This window comes from Ictalurus punctatus, chromosome 9, assembly GCF_001660625.3.
Source record: "Ictalurus punctatus breed USDA103 chromosome 9, Coco_2.0, whole genome shotgun sequence".
NCBI lineage: Eukaryota > Metazoa > Chordata > Actinopteri > Siluriformes > Ictaluridae > Ictalurus > Ictalurus punctatus.
In genome coordinates, this window is record NC_030424.2 from 9,597,548 (window position 1) to 9,615,738 (window position 18,191).

Consider the following 18,191-nt stretch of genomic DNA (forward strand, 5'->3'; position numbering starts at 1 on the left):
TATAGCAAGCTATCATGCTCGTCCCCAGCCTATGGAAGACAGAAAATGCTAGATGCAATTAAGGACAATATTTGTTGTTTACACTGCACTTGAGATCTATTTGGACCACAAATGCACAGAAGTTACAATGTTTCATCATAATGTTTCCAGGTACATGACCAGACACACGCTGTCTAAACCAGTTGGGATTTTAACCCTTTCTCTGCCTCACGATGCAAAAATACGAATATGCTTCAATGCATAAGTTTAAACCAACCTTAAGTAGTCCACGTAGAGGCATTACTTAATCCTTCTCCTGGCTCAGGTCTTTTTTCACCGATGGCTGTCAGTTCATGGATGTAAATGGTGACTTCTCTATGCATACTGAGGTAAAGTTTGGGTGTTGTTTTTTTATATATATGCGATCTCTGGGTCAAATTATTTGTAAACATAGAATTACCACTGTTATGTTGATGACACACAGTTGTATGTTTCACCAAAGCCAGATGACCGACACCAGCTTAATAAAGTTGAGGAATGTGTAAAGGAGATTAGACATTGGATGCTTATTAACTTCCTTTTACTTAATTCGGACAAAACAGAAGTACTTGTAGTAGGACCACATGCAGCTACAGTGAGGGAAAGAAGTATTTGATCCCCTGCTGATTTTGTACGTTTGCCCACTGACAAAGAAATGATCAGTCTATAATTTTAATGGTAGGTTTATTTGAACAGTGAGAGACAGAATAACAACAAGAAAATCCAGAAAAACGCATGTCAAAAATGTTATCAATTGATTTGCATTTTAATGAGGGAAATAAGTATTTGACCCCATCTCAATCAGAAAGATTTCTGGCTCCCAGGTGTCTTTTATACAGGTAACGAGCTGAGATTAGGAGCACACTCTTAAAGGGAGTGCTCCTAATCTCAGCTTGTTACCTGTATAAAAGACACCTGTCCACAGAAGCAATCAATCAATCAGATTCCAAACTCTCCACCATGGCCAAGACCAAAGAGCTCTCCAAGGATGTCAGGGACAAGATTGTAGACCTACACAAGTCTGGAATGGGCTACAAGACCATTGCCAAGCAGCTTGGTGAGAAGGGGACAACAGTTGGTGCGATTATTCGCAAATGAAAGAAACACAAAAGAACTGTCAATCTCCCTCAGCCTGGGGCTCCATGCAAGATCTCACCTCGTGGAGTTGCAATGATCATGAGAACAGTGAGGAATCAGCCCAGAACTACACGGGAGGATCTTGTCAATGATCTCAAGGCAGCTGGGACCATAGTCACAAAGAAAACAATTGGTAACACACTACGCCGTGAAGGACTGAAATCCTGCAGCACCCACAAGGTCCCCCTGCTCAAGAAACACATATACATGCCCATCTGAAGTTTGCCAATGAACATCTGAATGATTCAAAGGACAACTGGGTGAAAGTGTTGAGGTCAGATGAGACCAAAATGGAGCTCTTTGGCATCAACTCAACTCGCCGTGTTTGGAGGAGGAGGAATGCTGCCTATGACCCCAAGAACACCATCCCCACCGTCAAACATGGAGGTGGAAACATTATGCTTTGGGGGTGTTTTTCTGCTAAGGGGACAGGACAACTTCACCGCATCAAAGGGACGATGGACGGGGCCATGTACCGTCAAATCTTGGGTGAGAACCTCCTTCCCTCAGCCAGGGCATTGAAAATGGATCGTGGATGGGTATTCCAGCATGACAATGACCCAAAACACACGGCCAAGGCAACAAAGGATTGGCTCAAGAAGAAGCACATTAAGGTCCTGGAGTGGCCTAGCTAGTCTCCAGACCTTAATCCCATAGGAAATCTGTGGAGGGAGCTGAAGGTTCGAGTTGCCAAACGTCAGCCTCGAAACCTTAATGACTTGGAGAAGATCTGCAAAGAGGAGTGGGACAAAATCCCTCCTGAGATGTGTGCAAACCTGGTGGCCAACTACAAGAAACGTCTGTGATTGCCAACAAGGGTTTTTCCACCAAGTACTAAGTCATGTTTTGCAGAGGGGTCAAATACTTATTTCCCTCATTAAAATGCAAATCAATTTATAACATTTTTGACATGCGTTTTTCTGGATTTTCTTGTTGTTATTCTGTCTCTCACTGTTCAAATAAACCTACCATTAAAATTATAGACTGATCATTTCTTTGTCAGTGGGCAAACGTACAAAATCAGCACCAAGCTGCTTGGCAATGGTCTTGTAGCCCATTCCAGACTTGTGTAGGTCTACAATCTTGTCCCTGACATCCTTGGAGAGCTCTTTGGTCTTGGCCATGGTGGAGAGTTTGGAATCTGATTGATTGATTGCTTCTGTGGACAGGTGTCTTTTATACAGGTAACAAGCTGAGATTAGGAGCACTCCCTTTAAGAGTGTGCTCCTAATCTCAGCTCGTTACCTGTATAAAAGACACCTGGGAGCCAGAAATCTTTCTGATTGAGATGGGGTCAAATACTTATTTCCCTCATTAAAATGCAAATCAATTGATAACATTTTTGACATGCGTTTTTCTGGATTTTCTTGTTGTTATTCTGTCTCTCACTGTTCAAATAAACCTACCATTAAAATTATAGACTGATCATTTCTTTGTCAGTGGGCAAACGTACAAAATCAGCACGGGATCAAATACTTTTTTCCCCCACTGTAGAAGGAAGCTTTCTGATTACATAGTAACTCTGGATGGCCTTTCTGTTTCATCATGTGCAGCAGTAAAAGCCCTTGGTGTGATTATTGACCCCAGTCTTTCATTTTTCCACTCATGTAAATAATATTACTAGGATAGCTATCTTTCATCTCAGAAATATTGCTAAGATAAGAAATATAAGGTCACTACACAATGCAGAAAAATTAGTTCATCCTTTCGTGAACTCTAGGTTGGATTATTGTAATGCCTTCCTGTCTGGATGTTCCAGTAGGTACATAAACAAGCTCCAGTTAGTCCAGAATGCAGCTGCAAGAGTCCTTACTAGAACTTGTTTGTGTTACCTTCTGACTCTCCCTTTTAGTTATGCTGTCATAGCTAGTCTTGCCAGAGTCCCTGCTTGCAGTCATGCAAAGTACAATGTCCTTAACCAGTACAGGAAAGTAAGCATGCCTAATAATCTCTACCTCTCTCTCTCTCTCTCCCTCTCTCTTCCTGTCGAGCTACACATGATACTCCTGAAATACCAGTGAACCTGTCCCCTTCTGCTCTCCGGACTTGCCTAATCCATACTGATACCCTACTTGTGGTTGGAGTTCTCATCAATTGGATGTCACATGCTGCTGCTGTGGATGGCCCCACACAGTGCAGCCTAAAGAACATTGGTTAGGTTTACATGCAACATAATAATCTGATAGTAATCCGATTGAGCCATCAATCGGGCTGAAAAACCTTCATGTAAACACCGTTATCAATGCGATTGAGCTCGATCCAAATGAAATCGGATCGGAAGGGGTGGTTTATTCCTTTTCTAATCCAATCGAGAGGGGAAAAATTACCATGTAAACACTTGAATCCTACTATTTTCTCAATCAGATTCAAAAATACCTTTTGTGCAGTGGTGCGTATGTTCACATCTTACATCTTAAATATGCTGTCCGGTGTAAAGAACTGGTCGATGGAGGAGACAAAATATTTGTTGAACAGACTAAAAGACCATAAGTTTGGTTGAGGAAATGCAGTTTGGAGGATTCAGTCGGTCAGTAGAACAAATTAAAGTGAGTAAGATTTGGGTAAAAAAAATGGCGCTGACATATGTTTATTTATGTCAACAAAGCAAAACAATCATATTAGGTCATTTGGTGTCATGTCCATGGCTTTCTTTCTCTGCTATTGTATTGTTGGCATGTTGTCAGATTCTATATGCTGTGTGCTTGCGCAGAAGCTTTGTTCGAATTCATGTAATGCACATATATACGAATATTTGAATTGGATTGCAATGTTTACGGTACATATAAACAGATCTGCAATCGGATTGAATTCATTCGGATTGACAAAAATGGGTGCATGTAAGGATGGTTCCACTTAAAAACCATAAAGATGGACCTCAATTCATGAACAGTTATTCTATGATGGCTAGGACTAAAATTGCTATGTTAGCTTTAGGAAAACAGTTTTGCACTCAAATCTCCATCAGTGAACAGTGGAAAAGTTCAACAAAACAGACTTCATGCAAAAACTGTAATGAATTTTCCTAGTTACACAACTGCACTATTTCACAATGTAGTATTAGCACATTTATAGAAGGCATTAATTTATAATCATACTATCCAGTGTCACCCAGATGAGGACGGGTTCCTTTTGAATCTGGTTCCTCTCAAGGTTTCTTCCTCATATCATCTATATCCATATCGCCTATATAAAATCTATATCCTGAATATATATATATTTCTATAAAGCTACTTTGGGACAATGTCCATTGTTAAAAGTGCTATACAAATCAAACTGAATTGAACTTAAGTAGGAAGAGTGACAAGAAGTAAGGGCACCAGACACAGGCGAGAGTCAGGCAGAAGGTGTGTTCTCAAACACACACTATGTGTGTGACAGGCCTGACACAGAGCAGCTGTTAATACTGACTGGAGCAACAGCTGTTAATAATGACTTGTACATCCGCAAAAATATATAGAAATTACGTGTAAAAAAAATATGTGTAACAACCAGACTACAACGTACTCACTATATACACACTATACAACATCCCACTCTTGTCTTAATAAGTAAATTGACATTTTACATGACATTTTTTTGTAACTTTGTTACTATGCTTTCCCATTTTTCTTTTGATCTTGTCATTAGATTCATGTAAAGACAGGGACAATCAAACTAAATAAGACCTTGTTAATAAAATAGACCTTGTTATTTATATATAAGATAATGTTAGATAGCTCACAAACAGACAGACTATAAAAGACATGACTGCTGCAATAATTTTATAGTTAAAAGAGTCTATACGTATTTATCAACCAATCTACCTAAAAAGAAACAGATCTCTACGGATCAAATCAAATTTTATTGGTCACATAACCATACACAGTATGACTTGCAGTGAAATGCTTTTCACGACTGTCCGGTGACATAAAACAGAATTTACTTAAAAACAGAATTTACTTGCATAGAAATAGAAAACGAAAAATATGAAATATACAGAATACATATTCAATATAGAATATAGACAGCAAAAATGTATGAACTGTATGTAGTACAAAGTGCAGATATGTGCAGTTGTATGTGCAGTACAATGCGTTGCAAAATCGACGTAGTTGCAGTGTAAAAGCTAACAATGTGATATAAATATTTTTAAATACAGGATATTCCATGTGTATTGGCAGAAATGTTGGCTGTGTGGGTGTTGTGCAAAAAAATCCAAGGTATGCATTTATATGTGAATGTATAAATAATCCTAGATGTTGTTCTGGTTGAGGGCCTGAATGGCCTGCCTCACTGTGTTGGCCTTCAAGGAGACTACACAGAGAGAAGAGTCCATTGTTAGGATGGCTGTTATCCTTCGCTATCTTTCTGGCCTTGGTTCAGCACAGCTTAATGTAGATAGATTGCAGGCCAGTGACCTCAGTTTGGATGGTGTGCTCAGCTGATCATACCACCCTCTGGAGTCACCACTATAGCTGTTATCTAGCAGGTTAGATACCAACGATAAACCAAAAACATCAGAAACCTATGAGATGAGACAAAATGTAAGAGTACATACAGTTGAACACATATTTGCATAATAAATACTCTTCTACTGCAAGAAAGAATTGGACTTCTATGGCAGTCAGAACCATCTAAGATCTCTTCTACTGCACTATTTTTTGCTCACTCATATTCTGAGAAATTCCACCTTCTGTTCTAGTAGCTCATACAAGCAGTTCAGTTGTGAATATTATAATATATTAATACATCTCTGATGCTTATTAAATTCCTTGTATAATTTGTATCTTTATTGATTGTGATATGAACAGTGTGGTCTGCACTTATATAGCTCTTTTATCCAAAGCGCTTTACACTGTGTCATATTCACCCACTCACACACACACACACACACTCACACACCAATGGTAGCAGAACTGCCATGCAAGGCGCTAACTCGCCATTGGGAGCAACTTGGGGTTCAGTGTCTTGCCCAAGGACACTTCGGCATGTGGAGTCATGTGGGTCGGGAATTGAACTGCCAACCCTACGATTAGTGGACAACCCGCTCTACCACCTGAGCCACAGCCGCCCAGAACAGTATTCAGAACAGTATTCAGAACAGTATTCAGAACACATCCCTCTGCAAATGGATCATACACTTAGTTAGTGTTAGCAACATCAAACTGAGCACTGGAGACCTCCAGAGCTGGGTGGTCAGTCCGCTGCTCTTCACTCTGCTCACTCATAACCACACATTATATTTGCATCTAACCAGTCAGCAAATCTGTTACCTCCTCGTTTCCTTACTGACAACTAAACAAAAACACAAACCGCATAACGCAGATTACATAATGATTTCTTCCACACTTATCAAAAACAAATGATAATATGCAATTTTGTTCCAAATACATGTACCAGAAATACCGCTCACATGTTGCCACCACTGCTTATGACTATGCTCCAAACAACTCAAATCAGATAAAGTTTGCTGATGACGTTACAGGTTTGGTCTTAATTAGCAGCAACGATGAGTCATAATACAGATAGAAGGCTGAGCAGATTGTCAGATTGTGAATTGGTGTAGAAACAACATTTGTTGCTTTATGAGGGTATAAAGAAGATGATTTTTAAGCTCAAAAGAACTTAGAGTCCCCACTGCACATCAACAGCATTATTATAGAGACAGAGGTTCCAATTTTCTTGGAGTGCACATCGCAGATCTCATTCAGACCCTAAGAACCATCTAACTAAACATAAAAGTGCAGCTGCATCTCCATTTCTTGCTGAGACTGTGAGAGCAAAACTACTGTCCAATCTTAACTACACTGAAGAACAACTATCAAGTAAAAACATCTTGAATAGACTAATTTATGTAATATTTCTTATTATTACAAAATAAATATAAGAACATTAAATCTATTTCTAGACATAAGTTTAAGAGTATTATTGCATTAGCTGATAAATGTGCATGTTTTGAGAAATAAATACCTGTAAGTGGTTGTTAGCTATAAGCTGTATAAGCTTTTCATAGCCACAAAAACCCATGCTGCCAGACACTAGATATTTTACTGTGGTACTACAATATAACTGATAACTGACAGAGCTGGTGAGAATCACCCAAATATCTTCTTGCCAAGTCTTTCCAACAAAGTATGAATGAAGTATGACACCATATATGCAATAATTACCTCATACATCATATCACACAGTCATCTTTCATGGAACCATCTCACCAAGTTCTTATTAGCGTTGGTTCTGAATTAGAAGGAACCCTTTTGGTTTTCCAGGGTTTACAGAACCAAACAGTACTTCCAAATGTTACTAATGTACTATTTTATCCCTCCTAACTGGGTGGTGAGAATCACCTGAATAACATATGCCACAATGTCATTAGGAAACAAAACACATTAGGACTAACTTGAAAGGTGTTTGGAGATTATTGGCAGATTCATGCTACTGGTATGAGCATTGTTATCCTTTTAGGACCTGGAGAAAGGGGATGCTCAGATAGCAGCAGCACAGATTTCCTAGAACAAGTTGTAATGGCCACCTAGACTTCCCTCTGTCTCTGTCACTGAAGAAAAGTTAGAATTTTGGAATTGTGCAATGTCACTGGATCTAGTCATTGAGGTGCATTCCATTGTAGAACAGCTTCCACCAAAGGCCTTATTTGTACTATGGGTTCCTGTGTTTGGGAGTGTTTCCTGGATTACTAAGTCACACTCTACAAATTAATTCCAAGGGCCAAAACCACAGGCACTGATGCAAAATTCATCCATCCATTTGGGATAGTACATCTGCCTGGGGAAAAAGCCACCAGGCTGTTCTGACAAGTAACAAAAGCAGAAAAAGGTCTTGCCAGCTATAATGGTGCCACAAGCAGGACTATTACTTTTATTGTCAGAGTCTGAGAAATGAAAAATACAAATTACCCCACTACAATTATGGAATGTGATGTGGAATTAATGAGACTCCTTTCATTACTCTAATGAATGTGTACATGAACACAGATGTTTAGTTTTCCAAATGAAAATATATTTTAGATTTAGTGAAGTAAAGAATCTGGCAACAGACAGAAACCCAATAGGTTATAATGTAATAATAATAGGTCAATCAAACCTCCGTCTGCCAAAACTGAAGCGTCCATAAGATCATTTATTTTAAAACACAGGCAGGTGAAAAATTTACGCAAAAACCAACATAACTTGTTTTCCTAAAATGTTTTAGTATTATGAGCCACCAGAACAGGTTCAATGCACCTTGGCATAGATTCTACAAGTCTGTGAAATTATCCTAGAGGGATGAATACAATTCTTCCAAAAGATATCCCCTAAATTGTTTTAATGATGATGGTAAAGAATGCCATAAAATCTCTAATAGGTGTTCAGCTGGGTTGAGATCTGGTGACTATGAAGGCCACAGTATATTATTTTAATCATTTTATTATTCATCAAATCATTCAGTGGCCCTTCCTGTCCTATGGATGTGTGACATTGCCATCCTGGAAAAAAACACGTACATCACGATAAAAATATTTCATCATAAGGGCACAAGTGAACCCAAACTTTGCCAGAAAAATGCCTCCCCCTAATAACACACATTGTTTCCCTTTAATTTGTTATCTGTCTGTGAGTTCTTCAGTTTTTCAGATCTTTGGGGCCTCATCTCCACTCTGTTTCTCTATCTCACAATAAATATTATGAATCTGGTGCCCGTCTTCATACTGTAATTATAAATGTATTCTTCTGATTTCAAACCAAAGGTGCATATTGCTGCTCCAGCTTCACATTCAGGTTCATAAGTCTTTTCTTTTCTTTTCAGTAGCATCTGGTAGCAGTTGCTACATGAGGTCACTCAGCGGATGCTACAAGTTTTAGATAGTGCTCATGCACTTGGGAGTGATTCAATTTGTTGACTCAGTGTTGCAGCATTGTTGCTGTGAATTTCCTGCACATTTAAACTGAGTCCAATAACTGCCTGCTCCATATACAATAATAACTGGTGTTTAACGAAGACCTACCTTGACATACAGTAAAGGGTCAGCCAAGTACTTTGTCCTACAATAGCCCTTTGATGTTGTCTGGCTGAGGCAACCTTTTTTGTGTTAAAATATCCTGGTACTTAACAGAATCTCTGATGCTATAAAACTTCACAAGGGTTCTTGGAACAGCTACAAAACAACTCCAGTGATCATTACTGATCCATCATCACACTACGGATGCCCTAAGCGGTCATGTATATATTTATTTCTTTGTTGTTTTCTCATGATCACGACTTAATTTTCTTGTGATCTCGACATAACAACAAGTTGTTTTCTCGTGATCTCGACTTAATTTTCTCGTGATCTTGACATAACCAAAATCTGTTTTCGCACAACATAATTTTATCCAGAGAAAATCTTGCACTTTGTGAATGGGACTGGTGTTACATGCATGTTTGCATCTTTGCCATCATAAATGTAATAATTGCCCGCTGTAGCGATGGACTTTATCTCCGCATTAAGAGAGAGAGGGGTGTGTGCCCCCTTCTTAAGTGTCCAGCACTAATGTGGAAGTCGTCAATCCTGTAGGGATGAGGTATTTTTGTAAGGCACCCCAGAAGTTAGCATCAACCTGGTTCCCTTGACAAAAAGCCAATAGGACTTTGGCTTTCGGATTATTGCAGAAAATAACCTCTGTGACCAACAAAAGTTTATGATTCTTACATGTTTCATTCATTAAGATAATCTTCACAAATGAACACAACTTTTATGAATTTTGAAGCCTGAATACAATCGCCAGAGTCCATCTCAGGGCATTGTGCACATACTGTACACATTCACACCTAGCCCAGTGGTTCTGAACCTTTTTTCAGCTGTGGACCCCTAGCATATTCTGATTGATCCTCGTAGACCATCAACATATGTATATATTCATATATAATTATAATTATAATGCATATAATGTATAATAATATATAAGTAGAACTAATTGTCAAATGTAATACATTTTCAGATCAGTATTAGATTTTACATACTGAATGTTATTTACTTGGTTTTAACATTAACAGTGAAATTTTTGTACACTATCATTAACATTCCACATTACCCATTGATATGCACATTTTATTTCACCCATCAATGTCAAACTTGAAATATAATTTTTTGCAGCCATGGATGAACAGTAAAATGTTAAAATCTTATATTGCTAACATGACTTAACTTAACTTGATTATCACTCTGAATTATCATTTGAGTGCAATCCAGAATGAGCAAGCTAAGCTATGTTAGTGAGAGAATGAATACAAATGACTATATACAGTGCCCTCCACTAATATTGGCACCTTTGGTAACTATGAGTAAAGAGGTCTGTGAAAAATTGTCTTTATTGTTTAACCTTTTGACCTTTTGTTTAAAAAAAATCACAAAAATACTCTGCTCTCATGGATATCAATCAACTGCAAACACAAACAGGTTTATCAAAAAACAATGGGTAAGACCAAGGATGTGATGTGATGTGTGGCAAAAGATTGTTGAGCTTCATAAAATGGGAAGTGGCAATAACAAAATAGCAAAAGCACTGAAAATGCCCATTTCCACCATCAGGGCAATAATTAAGAAGTTCCAGTCAACTGGAAATGTTATGAATCAAACTGGATGAGGACATGTGTCTATATTGTCTCAACACACTGTGAAGAGGATGGTTTGAGTGCCCCAAAAATCTCCAAGGATCACAGCTGGAGAATTCCAGAAGTTAGTTGCGTCTTGGGGTCAGAAAGTCTCCAAAACTACAATCCGAATTCATCTACATCTCAAATTGTTTGGAAGAGTTTCAAGAAAAAAGCCTCCACTTTCATCCAAAAACAACTCAAGCGTCTTCAGTTTGCCAGACACTACTGGAACTTCAAATGGGATCGGGTTCTATGGAATAGAGCTTTTTGGCAGTAAACACCTGCTGTGTTTTTGGTGCACACAGAGAGGAAAAGTACCTCATGCCCACAGTTAAATATGATGTTTTGGGGCTGAAAACCTGACTGCCCCTGCCAGAAAGCTTAAAATGGGTTGGATATTCCAGCAGGACAATGATCCAAAGCATATATTAAAATCAACACAAAAATGGTTTATACTGACTGCAAAATCATGGTCCTACCATGGCCATCCCAGTCCCATGACTTGAAACCCATAGAAAACCTGTTTGGTGAATTTAAGAGGAGAGTCTACCAGCGTGGACCTCGATATCTGAAGGATCTGGAGAGATTCTGTATGGAGGAACGGTCTCAGATCCCTTGCCATGTATTCTCCAAACTCATCAGGCATTATAGGAGAAGAATCAGAGCTGTTCACAAATCTTGACAAAGGGAGGTAGCACAAAGTATTGACTAAAAAGGCTGCCAATAATTGTTGCACACCTATATTTACCAAAGCTTTTTTTTTATAAACCTGTGCTGTGTTTGAATTTGTGAATTCCATGATAGCAGAGTATTTTTGTGGATTTCTTGAACAAAAGATCAAAAGGTTAAACAATGAAGACAATCTTTCCAAGCCTTCTTTGCTCATATTTACCAAGGGTGCCGATATTAGAAGAGGGCACTGTAGGTTACATTAAAAAATAAATAAATGAATAAAAATAATCAGGAGGCTTGTGGCATTTCTGAAATGTAATGGACCTAAAATGTATTTAAAGTATATTTTGAAATATTTAACAAAAATTCCACACACACACACACACACACACACACACACATACATGTGTGTATATATATATATTAATCCTATTTGCTTTTCTGCATGTATTTGGACAGTGGGAGGAAAACGGACCACCTAGGAGAAACACACATGATCATGGGGAGAACAAGCAAAACTCAGCATAGATGGTTACGTAAGATGAGGCTCAAATCAGACCCTGGATTAATGCTACGCACTGCACCACCATACAGTCCTAATTTGTTTATATTAGAATAAACTAATTAATGCTGTATTCCAGCATCAGTGGTGGCAAATAACTACTGGTGGCCCAGTCTGGCTAATGACACCACAGGTCACAATGGGGCACTAGGGCAAAGGCATATGCACAATATGCACAAATGCATGCATGTTTGCCTTTTACATTTTACACACCATCACACGAATTTAGCGTTGCAAGGGCAGGAGACAGAGTGTCTACTGCAGTTCTCTGAGCTAAAAACATGCAGCAGAGGGGAAGCCATTAAAGCAGCTTTGCACTTTGGCTGACTCCTCAGTAGTGAAGGTCCCTTTTCCCTTCTCAATCCCCCTCTCTTCTTCCATCTCTTCCCTCTAACTCCTTCTTCTCCTCACTTACAGGCTGCTAGGGGGTAAGATATATAGTCCTGAACAGCACGCCACCTCCAATGTAGCTTTAAGCCACATTGCCAGTAAAAATAAATAGCTCTGGTCTCCTGTAACACTCCACTGCTGCTCTGCATCACAGAGGATCTGCAGGCTGCCAAAAGCAACAGTCAGCTTTGTTGAACCTTTTTTATATTTCCTTCAAGTGACTGCCTAGTACAGAAAAGACTCAAGAAATCATAAGTAGCATGCCAAGCTAACAGGAAGATTTATGTGCAGTAAAACAGAGAGCAATACAGTTCAATAAACATACTGCATGTCATTGTTGGAAATGAATGTACAGAGTCTAGAAAGGGGTGAGAATAGTAGAACTTGTAGCTGTCTAGTGCTGGGTCATCAGTCTTTGGTGCACTGCTCTTTACTCTTTGATCACCCATACTGAAAAAATCACCTATATATACTGACCATGTTAACTGCTACAAAAGGTCCCCTTGCATAATCTCTTCTGTTGAATATGTTTTCAGATGACACGCCAATGGATTTGACCTAAAATGGATCATAAGGTTGCCTAGTCGGGTCCATGCCAGCTCAAGTGCCGAGTGTCATTAAAGCAAAAAGTACAAAAAAATTCAGAAATTCATGTAAATATTTCAAAGATTCTACTTTTCACTCAAGTTGTTGTCAGTAGTATAATGTGCATTGAAAATTATAAAAGAACGCAAAATAGAAATGTTTTCCCAAACATTAGTTTTCTAGCACAAAAATGTTTGTATGTCAGTAAAGACAGCAGCATATTACATAAGAGACCACTTTTCAGACAAAAAACATAATGAAGGCTGCTGGATTTTACTGAAAATATAAGAAGTAAGTGTGATAGTCAAACTCTCCAGAAGAACTGTCTCGTTTATGCCCACTTGCCAATCGCCTGACCCTTTCCTATTTTTCCACACCTGTGTTTCACGTTTTGGATTTGTCTGCTTGCCTCCCTTCAATAAAGCTTTTATTTGCATTTGCATCCATCCTAACCCCAGTTTCGTGACAGTATTAAGATTCAAGCATATGTAAACATATTTTGAACTGGTTCATTTGTGAAAATTCTGTTATTATTGTGTTTTGTGAACTATATATAAACATTTATTTATACATATATAAACATTTATATTGATATTAAATTCATATTTTGTGGACTATATATATATATATATATATATATATATATATATATATATATACACACACACACACACACACACACACACACACACACACACACATATATATATATATATATATATATAAACACAAAATTTATCATGTGAAATAGCTTATTCAGTGCGGTGCTAAATAAAAAACAAAAGGCAATTTCTATCATCCTTTTTTTTAATTAACATTTTGCATATTCTACAAGGGGTATGTACATTGTATGCATATATATATACATATATGTGTGTGTGTGCGTGTGCGTGTGTGTGTGTGTATATATTCATATTATACTTTATGAGGGATCTTGATATTTATTTTAAATGTGATAAGTGCAGCAACCACAGTTATCATTATCTAAACTAACGAACATCTGTACATTTTGTAGCTTTTTTCAGTTTCTTAGCTGCAGAAGCTAACCAATACAGATAAGATTTTTTTATTATTATTATACTTTATTTATTAATATTTTTATTCCTAAATCACTCAGTGGAGTTTATGCAATCTTGTGGAATTGTGTGGATCGGTTTCCCAGAAGGCAGCTGTGAAAACACTCAAGCTGACAAACTCTGACTCATATTTTACACATTCTCATCTTACTCCTTCTCCTGAGACTGACCTAACATCAACAGCAAAAATAATGATACATCAGCTACTTTTTATGATCCATAATATTATGTCTTCCAACTTAGTAAGGTCTGTTCTCCACAGGAAATTTAATAGTTAGAATAGTAGAATATAAATGTGTGCTTTCCCCTATATAAGAAAATGAACATGTATATTGCCTAAAATGGTATTAAAATTTATTTCTTTCAGGAATCACAGCAACAGTTTAACCATGGTGAGACCAAACTGTCACGTTTCGTGACATAATGGAGATAAGGTAGGATGCAAATGCAGTATGAACAGGTTTTATTTAGGAGAGAGACAGGCAGGTTAGGCGATCGGCAAACAGACATAAAGGGGTGAGGCAGGAATCAAGATCGTGGTCACGGAAAACAGGGTCGATATACCAAACATGAAACACAAACAGCGAGGGACTGGTAGCGGAGAAACCAGCGTGAACTTAACAAACGAACCTAAACATGACATGAACTATGACTATGACTATGACTATGAATCGAAACATGAAACTATGAACTGTGACTGTGGTTATATATAGTAAGGACTCTAAACTAATTTACTATAACTTAATATTCCGCGTTGTGTGCTGGGAGGCGCGCGGTATACATACAAACCTTATCAGCCTCGTAATGACTGACGGCTGAGGGCAATTCAGACACACATGAAACAACAACCAATGACAGGCCGGGAGGAGACATAACAGAAACATAAACAAATGCATGTGTCGAAATGTCACGATTGTCCACAAGGGAAAAGCAAGTGCTCGCGCACCTGCTCGTGCACGCGCGCTCACATGCTCCACAGCGCGCTGCTTAAAGGGGAACTCGTGACACAAACCTACACCTTGATATGAACTACAACCCCAATACCAAAATGAATTCGTAGACTTTGCAATTTTACGTTGAGGAACATTATTCTGAAATTGTTCCACAAATTGTAAACGCAGTTTTTCGCAGATTGGTGAACCTCTGACCATATTTACTTCTGTAAGACTCTGCTTCTCTCTTTTTATCCCCAATTAGTTACAGACCTGTTGCCAATTATCCTCCAGATGTTTCTTTTTAATAACTCTTACTTTTCCAGCATTTTTTTGCCCGTCCCAACTTTTTTTGAGATTAACCCTAACCCGACAAATTCAAAATCACCTTATTTTTTTTTCTTATGGTACATTTACTCAGTTTAAACATTTGATATGTTTTCTATGTTCCGTTGTGAATAACACATGGGTTTATGACATTTGTGTCACGTATCGTGACGTAACGGAGATAAGGTAGGATGCAATCGCAGTATGAACAGGTTTATTTAAGAGAGAGACAGGCAGACAAATCCAAAACGTGATCCACAAACGTAATCCAGTAACATGCAAAGTTCAGGTGATCGGCAAACAGGCATAAAGGGGCAAGGCAGGAATCAAGGTCACGGTCACGGAAATACAGGGTCGAGAAACAAAACAAGAAACATGAACTATAGCGCGGGACTGGTAGCGGAGAAACCAGCGTGAACTAAACTAACGAACCTAAACATGAACCATGAAACATGACATGAACTATGACTATGGTTATGGTTATGGTTATCTACCGTAATGACTCTAAACTAAGATACTATAACTCACTCAATATTCCGCGCTGTGTGCTGGGAGGCGCGCGGTATTTATACAAACATACTCAGCGTCGTAATAGCTGACGGCTGAGGCAATTCGGACACACGTGAAACAATAGCCAATGACAGAACGGGGAGGAGACATAACAGAAACATAAACAAATGCACGTGTCGAAATGTCACGATTGTCCACAAGGGAAAAGCAGGTGCACACCTGCTCGTGCACGCGCGCTCAAATGCTCCACAGCGCGCTGCTTAAAGGAGAACTCGTGACAATTTGCAAATCATTGCATTCTATTTTTATTGACAATTTTTTATTTTTATTTTTTTACATTTTACACAACTTTAGTGTCCCAACTTTTTTTGGAATTGGGGTTGTAGAATATGCAGTGATAATGAAAAGCCACGTATTACACATGGATGGTCGGAATGGTGGAATGAACTTCCAACCTCAATCCGGACAGTAGAATCTATCACTATCTTCACTATCCCACGTCTTCCGTGATCACTTAACTAACTCCTAACTTGCCCTTCCCCCCTTCCTTATATTAATAAAAAAATAAAATTAAAATAAAATCTACACTTACACTGGCTCGTACCCCTCTACTCTGCACACTCTGCTTATCTAGAACTCAATTAAAAATCTTGTATTGTAGCACTACTTGTACTGTTCTCAGCTTGATATAACCCTTTGCTTGTACTTCCTCATTTGTAAGTCGGCTTAAAAGCGTCTGCTAAATGAATAAATGTAAATGTAAATCTGCTTGCCATTTTTGTCTGATGATTCCAAATTGAATGAAATCCTTAAATTTGTCTGCTTACAGCCTGAGAAACTAGTCTCAATATTTTCTGAAGAAAAGTAGATAGACCTTGCCAAAATCATATCCAGAAGCCCCGGAAAATGTCATTTTGCCTATCAGCATCAGCATGTTAAAGGCTTATTAAAATCATTTTAATAATAATTAAAATAAAAATAGTAAAGGCAGACAAAGATCACTGGTTTGTAAGCTAAAATCCATATTTTTAAAGAATGTATTCTGTATTTCAGACAGAGAAGAAAAGAGACAAAGAGCTTTACACATTCAACATTCAGAGTCATCGGCTATGTCTATTTCCAGAAAATATAGTTCATGCATATAAATCATAAATCAGCTTATAAAGAAGAATCAGCTCAGACTCTCAAAACCTCATGCCATTAAAACTGTTTGCCAGTGCTTCTGCTGTAGCCAATATCTTAGCCTACCACCAAAAAAGCACAGCCTTATGAGATAAGTAATGTTCATTTATTGCAGTTAATGTAAAATAAATGTTAGGAATTAACAACAAAAAGAATTAATCTGATAGCAAAATAGGAAATGTATGGAATGTTGCCTAACCACATTTTGTGTAAGATCGTTCATTGATTAATTGATTCTAGGCAGTGTAGTGATAGTTAGCATAGCAACACAGAGTATCAAGGTTATAATAGCATATTAACAAAAAAAAAATAGAGGTGGGGAATAAAAAGCAACAAAGCGTTATTGTACTTTAAAAATTAAACTCTTTATACGTTTCATAAGTCAAAGAAAAACCTATGTATGCTTGTAATTTTTGCACCAGAGACTTTCCAATTAAGACTTTTGACTATTACCCACTACATTCCAGAAAGAAAAAGAAATCTCTACACTGAAGCTTAATCAGTGAATAACTTATAATAAATTACTTTACAAGTAAATAAGTAAATAACTAACAACTTACTTATATTTGCTTGTATTTTTCTCATTTGTAAGTCGCTTTGGATAAAAGCATCTGCTATATGAATAAATGTAAATGTAAATATAAGCCTGTACAGTATACTGCAAGCCTGCTTTGTAAGCATTTCCCAAAAGCCTTCATTAAAAAATACATTTAACAAATAAGTTGTAAGTATTTGACTGAAACAGCATAAAAAGACACAGATAGACAATAGTTATTAATGGCAGAATCAATAATTCACTGAAATTATTTTTGTTGGAAGAGATAGAACAGGTTATATTATATTATTTTCCTAAATGGCAGATTGTCACACAGAGGAACTACAGGGTGGGATGAGATTGCACAGGGAGCTCTATTAATCAAACAAATAATCATCGTTTCAACAGTGAGAACAGAACTATAAGGAATATTAATATTAATATTAATATAAAAAGTAATTCTTGCTAAACAGGTTGATCTTAGAGGCACTAAATGAAAGGCCTTCAATATTGGTACCAACTATTCTGGAAAATGAGCAAGGGGAGTGTAAAATGATACCTTGCATTCACTAATAAATGCTGAATTGCCTATTTTGACCATTTTGACCAAAATGTAATAAATTACACTTTTGTGTTGGGCAGAGACTAAACAGATT